Source organism: Struthio camelus, chromosome 4, assembly GCF_040807025.1.
Source record: "Struthio camelus isolate bStrCam1 chromosome 4, bStrCam1.hap1, whole genome shotgun sequence".
Lineage (NCBI taxonomy): Eukaryota > Metazoa > Chordata > Aves > Struthioniformes > Struthionidae > Struthio > Struthio camelus.
Window position 1 is genome coordinate 51257480 of NC_090945.1, and position 8861 is coordinate 51266340.

At 40.0% G+C, this 8861-nt stretch overlaps 1 protein-coding gene across 7 annotated transcripts in view; it reads right to left on the reverse strand.

The window, feature by feature from the left end:
* Window positions 1-1456, reverse strand: part of ACSL1 (acyl-CoA synthetase long chain family member 1) — an 82800-nt gene extending 81344 nt beyond the window's left edge. For 3 of the 7 annotated variants that reach the window (XM_068942651.1, XM_068942656.1, XM_068942645.1), the window contains exon 1: window positions 892-1305. The gene's annotated coding sequence lies outside the window, so the exon portion shown is untranslated. Of the gene's footprint in view, window positions 1-891 lie in introns of all 7 variants that reach the window. The other 4 variants (XM_068942661.1, XM_068942652.1, XM_068942657.1 and 1 more) reach the window with 4 other exon arrangements.
* Window positions 1457-8861: the final 7405 nt, after the last annotated feature.

Sequence of the window (8861 nt, forward strand, 5' to 3'; positions counted from 1 at the left end):
AGGTTATTTGGGAGAAAACAATTGAGGCAAGAGATAACCTAATAAAGAAGACAGTAGGTTACAAAAGCTGACTCTCTTTTTCACAATAATTGTCAAAAAATGCACAGGGTTCCCATGAAGTGATTCTGCACATAATATTCACATCTGCACATTTCAGCAAGCTAACTTACCCATACATCTCACTGTGGGCCCACAGCCCACATAACTATATATTATATATGTTATATTTAACATGTGGGCCCCTAAAAGTACAGGCTAACCAAATCAGAACAGGTTTACACAATCCACTCAGAGGACTTTAGGAGCCCCCATGCAGCTACCTGACAGCTAAAGCTACTCTATGGTCTCACTGAAATTCTTTTAACAGCCTCTACTCTAAACCACAAAGTATTCTAAACAGATCGCTGGGCAAAATCGTACACAACATGCCAATTTATACAATTTTAACTGCAGTTTTCATACTAAAGTACATCATACGTGTCCATTACTTTTAAAAGTTATTTGTATTATATTGTTTGTACAGTCTGTAAAAGATGCTATGAGTATATAAAAAACAGAGGTTTACATTATTGCAGCAGAGGTTTTAGCGCCATTTCATGATGGGATTTTTCAACTTTTTTTAATAAACAGACTTAAGGTTAAAAAATATCTATTCATTTTAAAAATCCCTCGCTGCTTTCAGATAATTTTTAAAAGAATTTTGAGGTAAAAATGCTTACATTTTATCTAAAAAATGCAAAATGAGGACTGATTCCATCAGGATAATGTGTTGTTAGCTAAAACTCCTGATTCAAATAAGAGAGTTTCTTGAATAACAGTAGAGGGCTAGATACCTCATTTAAATACTAACTTCAAAGAAAGTAAACAAACCAATCAAAACAATCACCCCACCTTTCTCACCAGGAGAGTCTCTAGTTGCAAGGCACAGATCCAGAAAAACGGAAAGAAACTGGCTGAAAATTCCAAAGTGGTAATAGTTTCAGGTATCCCACGTCAAGTAATTTGTCAGCAACCCAATTTTGTTCCTTGAGATTTTCCTGAATAAAATACTCTACCCGACTAAAATCAATCTATCAGTTCCATAAACTGTTCCTTGAGGAGTCAGTCAGTTCACCATGCTATCAACCAGAATTCATCAGTCCAGCTACACTGTTTCCACAGCTCAGTTCCCCCTGAGCCACTGCATGTCCTTTCCTCTGTCCTGTCCTCATAGGCCTGCCCAGCACATCTGTGCAGATAACAAGAAGGCATAAGCAAGATGCTCTTGAAGGGAACCAAATCTTTAACAGGCTGTTACAAAACTCCTAGGCTATGCGTGTAGAGCTCAGACACCAAAAGCTACAGACCTCTGTCAGAGTCCTGGCTCATAGTGATTACCAAACTCAGGAAAAGAAACTAAAAAACTAACTAAGAAAGTAACCTTACAGCAGATTTAAGCTACGCTTCACATGCAAGCACTGAGCCCCAGCAAAAAGGTGAGCAATCAGAAGGTAGTCTAATTTTTGACAACAGACAGCTCAAAAGCTCTTTGTAGGAGTTTCAAGTGAACTGAGGCAAGTGAAGCCAACTATGAAACCTTACTCTAGAAGCATGAAGAGTGAGGTGCCTCATAAAATTGAGACCAATAAGCAATATGTTTGTGAGCACAAAAACAAAGAGGAAACGACAAAAGAATCTGTGACTGGTGGCAGACGAAGAGTTAATTTTGGGAAGCTCAGCAACTCTTTAACATGAGACCCCACTGTAATTTGGATCTGGGGCAAAAGAAATTTAGCAAGATGCTACTGGAAGATCAATAATTAACTTGGGACAAAGCAATGAAAATCTTCCTACCAAAGAAGGGGTCCCATCACACTGACACAGAATAACCTTACAGAGCATGACAGCACTCTGATACTGCGAGCACAGCCAAAAATCTAAAACAGCAAAAGAAAGGAGATGCGATTCAGGAAGATATGAAGGATATCAAAGACAAAGTCCACAGGAAAGCAGAGAATATTCTGGAAAGATGACCAATGCCAAGTATTTTTCTATACTTGATGTGTCAGCAGACTTCTGGTAGGTGCTGTAGGCATGCCAGACCATTTAATATCACTGCCAAAAGCGCCTCCCTCTCCCTCTACTTCCTTGAAAATATCAACTTTTTTCATCTCCAAATAGATGATTTGTGATTTAGGCTACACTCTTATATTACACGGAGAATGAAAGATCGGTGAAGAGCAAAGTCCAGAGCTGAGTTTACATGTCAATCCAAGTTAAATACACTCTGTTTGGTCTCAGATGAACTGTGAACTATAGCTGTCAGATGAGCTGCTCTTGACCAAAACCTGCAGAACATAATTAAGTCTCCCAGCATAGGATGGTATATGGTCTACATTTTCTCAGGCGTTGCTATGGACTTAAATAACTCTCAGAATTAAATAGATTTCATCAACCAGGAGGTTGATTCATAGTATGACCCATTAAAAAGACGAATAGCAATCATGCAGAATTTGAAAAATCTCAGTGAAACGCCTCAGCTGGAAAGTAACATGGACGGAGCTGTAGAAGCAGAAGTACCCAACAAAGAAAACAACACACAGGAAAAACTATTCAAAGGAAAGCAGGCCTCAGTGCATTCATGCCAGAAATAATGTAACCACTGTCTCCTATATGCTTGGTGAGAGTAACTACTGGGTTGTGGTCCTGGCTCTGGATCCCGTTTTGAGGGATCTAACTTACCTCACTCACGCATTGCACGAGGAGCCCTGTGATTAACTCCAGGGTAGGAGTCTACTTCTCCAGCAGGGGTACACACCTGGGGTGAGGCTCAAAGCTATTTGAGCCTCAGCTCCTTTTTGAATGCATAAGCACTAAAAAGGTCAGATAAAGAGAATATGATTTTCTAACAAAAAGACTGTAAAAATTAGGTCAAATAGTGGAAAAATTCACAATCATTGTTTATTCTAGACCTCATACTGGTGCAACAAGCCTGTATCTGTTTGAAGAGCTTTCCTCATTCTGTAGGAGATACTCCTGATTGATTGTTTATCAGTCTTCACAGTACGTTTAAAGATCAGATTGTATAACCGCTCATGCATGTGCTTTTCCAAGAATCACAGGAAAACAAAAAGCCCTCAGTAACAGCTTATTTAGCTGTTTGGCTACTTTCTTATTCAGGTAAGCACTTATGGAGAAACCTTTCACACAGATTTAAGCGTACAAATTCCACTGAAAAATCCCTCATCTTATTTAGAAAACTATTTAAACAAGGACCTGAGCTTAACTGACTTTGAATTTCTACAGATCCTAAACTTTCTAGCAATATTCCTCATGGATATTTAATACTGGCAATTTTCCTTCGGCAAGCCTATTACAATATATACTTCTGTGTGTCTAGAGACTAAAATTTACAACGCTAAATAAAGGCACAAGAACTCCTGAAATAGCGCTAGAGGATTAAGTTCTCAGAAAAAGAGAGAGAACTGTCTGACCTGAAAAATTTATAACTTCTGCTATCACAGCCACTGCTCCTAATGCACGATGATCAGTGAAGTAATAGAGGTTACAAATGGAAAATTGCTTATTAAGCAACTTCTCTCTTCTATCAAGGTTGAACAATTCCCCACAGTACTCTCCTGAGTTTTTCTGTCCAATATGTTTAAAGATGACTCCATTAAGGCAGCTTCCCTGGAAAGATTACGTCTTAGTATAATAGATTTAATCAAGAAAATCAGGCTGCTTTTCTTCCTAAAATTTCTTCTATTATTTTCCTCTTTCTCCCTGTACCTACTTTCCCTGTGGCCACTCCATCTCCCACTCCAACTGCTGCTTGATAACACAACAGCAGCAAATGAAAAAACACACTGAGTGGGGGAAAAAAAACTACTATTGTGTAGTAAGTAAGACAATTTCCAATGAAGAATGTCTGCTTTCTGAACAAGGTATAAAAGCCAAGAATAAAAGCTGGAATAAAATCCTTTTCTGGACTCCTACGGCTTTTCAAAAAGCAAAAAGAAGTTGAATATTTACAGTAACACTGGGTTACTTCTAGGAGACCATGAGAACAGTCTCTTCTAACTAACTGTTACACCGCTATCCCCTGTTGGGTTGGAAGTTCCTAGGTATTTCCAGAATGTGCCATATAGCAGGGCCCCAAGATGTCCATCCTGGTGAACAGGCTCTGCTGCTTCCAGGACATGAGCTAGTATTGCCATATGTTGCTGTGGAGCGGACATCTCCATTGGTGCTAGCTATGCACTCCCCGCCCCCTGCGTTATTGCATGGTACATCTTCCCAGGCCTTTGGTGCTCTCATGGATCCTACTCCCTCTGACATCCTCTGGCAATTGCTCACACAGAATACCAGCGTTAGAAAGTATTTCTGCAGCTCAGCCAGCCTTTTAGGCACCCAAGAGCTGCAAATAATGGAGGAATCTCTTTCTCTGTTACCAAACAGATCTCTAAGACCTAATTTAGAGCTTCTGTAACATTGTGGTTAGAGACTAGACCTGACTGATGGCTGCTTGGAAATGTTTACTCAAATTTATCCCTAGTGTAAAGTCAGTAAGTTCAACAGAATTGCAACAGAGGTGAATTTAGCCTGTTGATTCCAAATCAACAGGAATCTGAAAAACAGCAGCCGTTTTCAGTAACCGATTGCCTTCAAAAATAAAGTTGCGTTTTTCTTGGGCGTAAATATTTACTCGATGTAAAAATCAATATCATTAATGGGGAAAGTTTGTATTGACAGTGATTTTAACTCCATCTCTAGAAAATCAAGAACATAAACATGCAAGCATAAAGAAAAACATTAAATAGGCTGAAACTCCTAACAGGTAAACAGAGACTTTCAGTGCTGTTAGAAACATTATTTAATGCCCTCTGGTGTTAACCAGACAACTCCAATAAATTCACATGGACTACTTGGAAATTAAAAGGAATTAATGACTGTGGAATAAAATCACTTTCGTTCTGAAACAGAATGCCTAGGACTAAGCGTGACAGTAGCTACGGCTCCTTTCCTTCCATCTGCTCATTGCCCTACACCATGCAATGAATATACCGCTGTATCACAGCCTGCAGTACCTGCTGCCCAAGCTTGGGTACTCCTCTGTACACAGGAGAGAAGTACTCAGAAAATTTTCTCATACAGACAAAGCCTAAAGTCAAAAGAAAAATATTTTATCCTATATTGTAAAAACTAATGCCGTAACTAGAAGGATTCCTAATAAGAAATCTGTAACCAACTGGGAATGATTTGAGAAGCACCCAAAGAGAGGTAGGTGACTGGAATGCTAACTCATGCAAAGTCCATCATAAAGAAAAGAAACCTTGCCTGAAAAAACAACTTGAGGGTCACCTCCTTGGATAAAAACTAGCACATGACATGTACTGAATCACTCTGTACTTCTAGAATTCTTCTGTGAAAGGTACCTAGTATATCTTTTAAATAGTTGACTTGACTGATCGTAGGTAAGGACTTCCATCAACCATGATCAAAGCACACCTAAAAGACTCCAGTGCAGACATCAGTAGCAGAATAACTCGATCAGTGGCACCCTGTCTAGTCTACGCACCCCATGTAATGAAAAGTTGGGATTTTTGCATAACGTTTAAAAAGGGAAACATCCATAGACGAAGGTTAGGTGAGGATTCAAGTAACAGAACTTACAACACAGGAACTTATAAAACTGTGGAGGAAACTTCTACTTGATAAAAATAGTACAGCTGTAATTTAAAATTAAACAACCCTGTTCCAGGAGCCATCAGGCATGATCGTGTTCATTTAGCCTCTCTGTATTCCTGGACTCACTTCTGCCTGTCCCCCACTCCTGCCACAATGGTCAAAAGGACAGCAAGGATTATTTCCTTGATGCCAATACACAATTAATAAATACTTCATGTAGTTAAACCTGCTTCACAGCCCTTTAATAGTCATCAAGCTATTTCCTGACAGTCTCCTTCCCATCTAGTCAGCAATGTCATCTGGCTAACAAGACATTTTAAATAAAGATAGTTTTATTACAGCTGACAATACCGAAAGGAAAAAAAACCTGCACTTTTATCATTTATTCCACTTGCAGATTCATTAATGCCTTTCGCTTTCAGCCAATTAAGTATTATGAAGGAAATCAGCTGATGCATGCTACAGAAATACCTCATAAAAGGAAGAACATGACAATATTATTTCATACTCCCTCTTCTGAATTTATGCCAAATTCTGTTCATTTTATAGTTCACTTCATACTGATGTAGGGGTATTAAAAACAAAATTGAACCCACAAGCAACGTCCGTTTGGCACTGGAAATGCACTGAAATGTATCTCTCTCAGCACTGCCTGTGCTTGTCCGTGCCCCTGGAAGTGCGTTCACTCTTGAGTACCACGCAGACAGCAGCATGATATGTTTTCCCATTATTTCTTCAACACAGTCTTCTCAGACAGACTCAGGTTAACATACTCTAAAGTAAAAACAACTTGCAAAGGCGCACACTGAATCAATAACCTCTTTCTACTATATTGTCTTTGACAGCCTGCATTCCTAATGGTCATGGCTTAATGTATTACACCTGTCCAGCCACTGGCAGCAAAAAACTTTTTTTGTTGCAGGTTTCATATCACATGTCCAACACAAATAGGAAAGGCTGTGAAGAAATCTGATCAACTTCCATCTCTCCCAAAACTGGCAAGAGGGAATGGCAATAAGCAAAAGAACTTGTGCACATCCCAGGAAAGAGTAAAAGGATGAAGGAGGAGAGAGAAGGATGCTTAAGCACAGCAGAAAAGCAGAAAGAAGGGGAAAGGAAAATGGCTCAAAGATACAGGAAAAACAATCTTCCTGGGAAGTTCAACGAGCTTCCCTTTCAGTTTACCTTTCACCCTTTTCTCTCTATATTGTGTGCCTGTGAATGGTGCTAGAAGGTTTAGTACATCAGTATGAAGATGCTTTTTGAAATTTCTCTGGACATCTTGTTACCATGCTCTTAAAATGCAATATTTCCTTTCTGCTGATCTGCAGTCTTTTGGTAATTTCCTCAGATCGGGATTCTGTGCTTAAGGGAAGCTAGCAAGCAAGAGGCTTCAAAGCAAACTGGCAAGTTTACTGTTTGCATACAAAGAGCTTGTACACAGCTTGTGTACAGCAAATGGGAGAGAAAAACTTTCACTGCAAACAAGTTTAAACTCTAGCTACTCTCTTACTTTTAATTCTATCTCCCATCCTACTTCTTTCTTGTTATTCAACTAGCTAAGAAGAAGAGCTAACTTGCAGGAGGGCATCTTTTCTGCTGTGCTTAGGGTGACTTGCACCCTGCTCCCATTGGCCTCCCGAGTGGAGTGATAGGTTGTGTAACACAGACCAGCCCCGTATGCCAGATCTGCTATGACATGGTTCCTTTCTTACCCAATTTCTTCACATAGGATTGCCAATTGTTGAACTAGGCAGAAGGGGTAAGTTAGAAAGATTCAAGTGCAAAGATTAAATTAAATTTGTACCATTTGTTATTTTTTAAAAGGTTCCCTCATTCACAGGCTGTGTACATTGGCAACTAGGAGCAGGGCAGCGGAGAGAGTGTCTGAAGACAGTGTGACAAACCAGGGGCCTCTGCAGACCACTGTCTCCAAAGCAAGGAAGAGATCAATAATAAAGTGGGAGAAAGCTGTCAGGATGCTGTTCCCTGAAATTAACTCTTTCCTTTCTTCTACTGTGTGGTTGTAGGTAGCAGTGCACGCTCTGTTTTACTGCAGTGCATTGGTCTTGCACATTTGACTTGTATGCCAAATACCTGCCAGTTCCTCCACAAAAAAATACAGTGTGGGATATACTCAGGCAGCAGCAGAGCCTATCGCTTTGTTGAGCTGCCATTTATCAGGTTTCCGGCCATTGAGGCAATTCTTCTAAGGACTCTCTAGTTGCTCTCAGAGCTGTTAGGCTTACCACAGCGATTTGTCCAAAGTGACCAGGATTTTTACGTTTCAAATGTTACACTCTTAAAGACGCTAAAGACATTCCTCTCTGTTGAGTATCGAACAGCATTGCTGTGGGCCGATATCAGTGCAAATCACGTTTTTCCAGATTCCTAGCTTTTGCTGCAATCAGGATGATTCTGGTGAGAGTGGGAAAAACAAAGCTTCTCTCCGCACAGATCTATCTGGCAACAGAGGAAGGAGGCTGTCAGGAGATGCCTGGATAGAGTCTGAGACAGGAAAGGAAAGAAACAGCCTGACTCAGGACTAGCCAGGTTAAAGGTGTACTCAAGTTACCTTAAAGTTACTGCTTTACCCCGTCACCTGGAAAATCCTGTTCTGCTGGCACAGTACTTTGTGAGATCACTGTTCACCTTTTGGAACAGCTAAACTTGGGAGTTTATTCAAAATGAGACTTTCCTGCTTCTCTAATTGTCAGCCAGAAATGATGTTTTGTTCAAAGATATCTAGGACCCACTAAAAAACATAGAAATTGAGAGGCTGCAGTTTGCTTGGGTACCATATAGCAGCAGACAAACATCATCTTCCTGTAGAAATGAGGGTAAGAGCACTGTTTCTCACGGCCAGTAATGTTGCTGATGACTTAGGGAAATTATGGAAGAAACTAGCATCTCCAGTGTCAAGCTATTTTTAGGACCATTCAAGATCATTTCAAGACATGTGATGTAGAATTTGGAACACTCCTCAAAATCTGGGGTAGCTGTCAACATGGTTCATGCGTTAAGTAATTCAGTATCTGAAACTGTATCTGAAACATGCTTTTCCCCTATCTAACCATTTTCCGTTGACATTCTTTCACTCTTCTCTTTCCCTCAGTTGAGTGATGAATCACCGTCGTCCGACAATCTCATGTTCGTGAAAAATCATTTGCTATCTATTTGTTCCAGAACGTTTC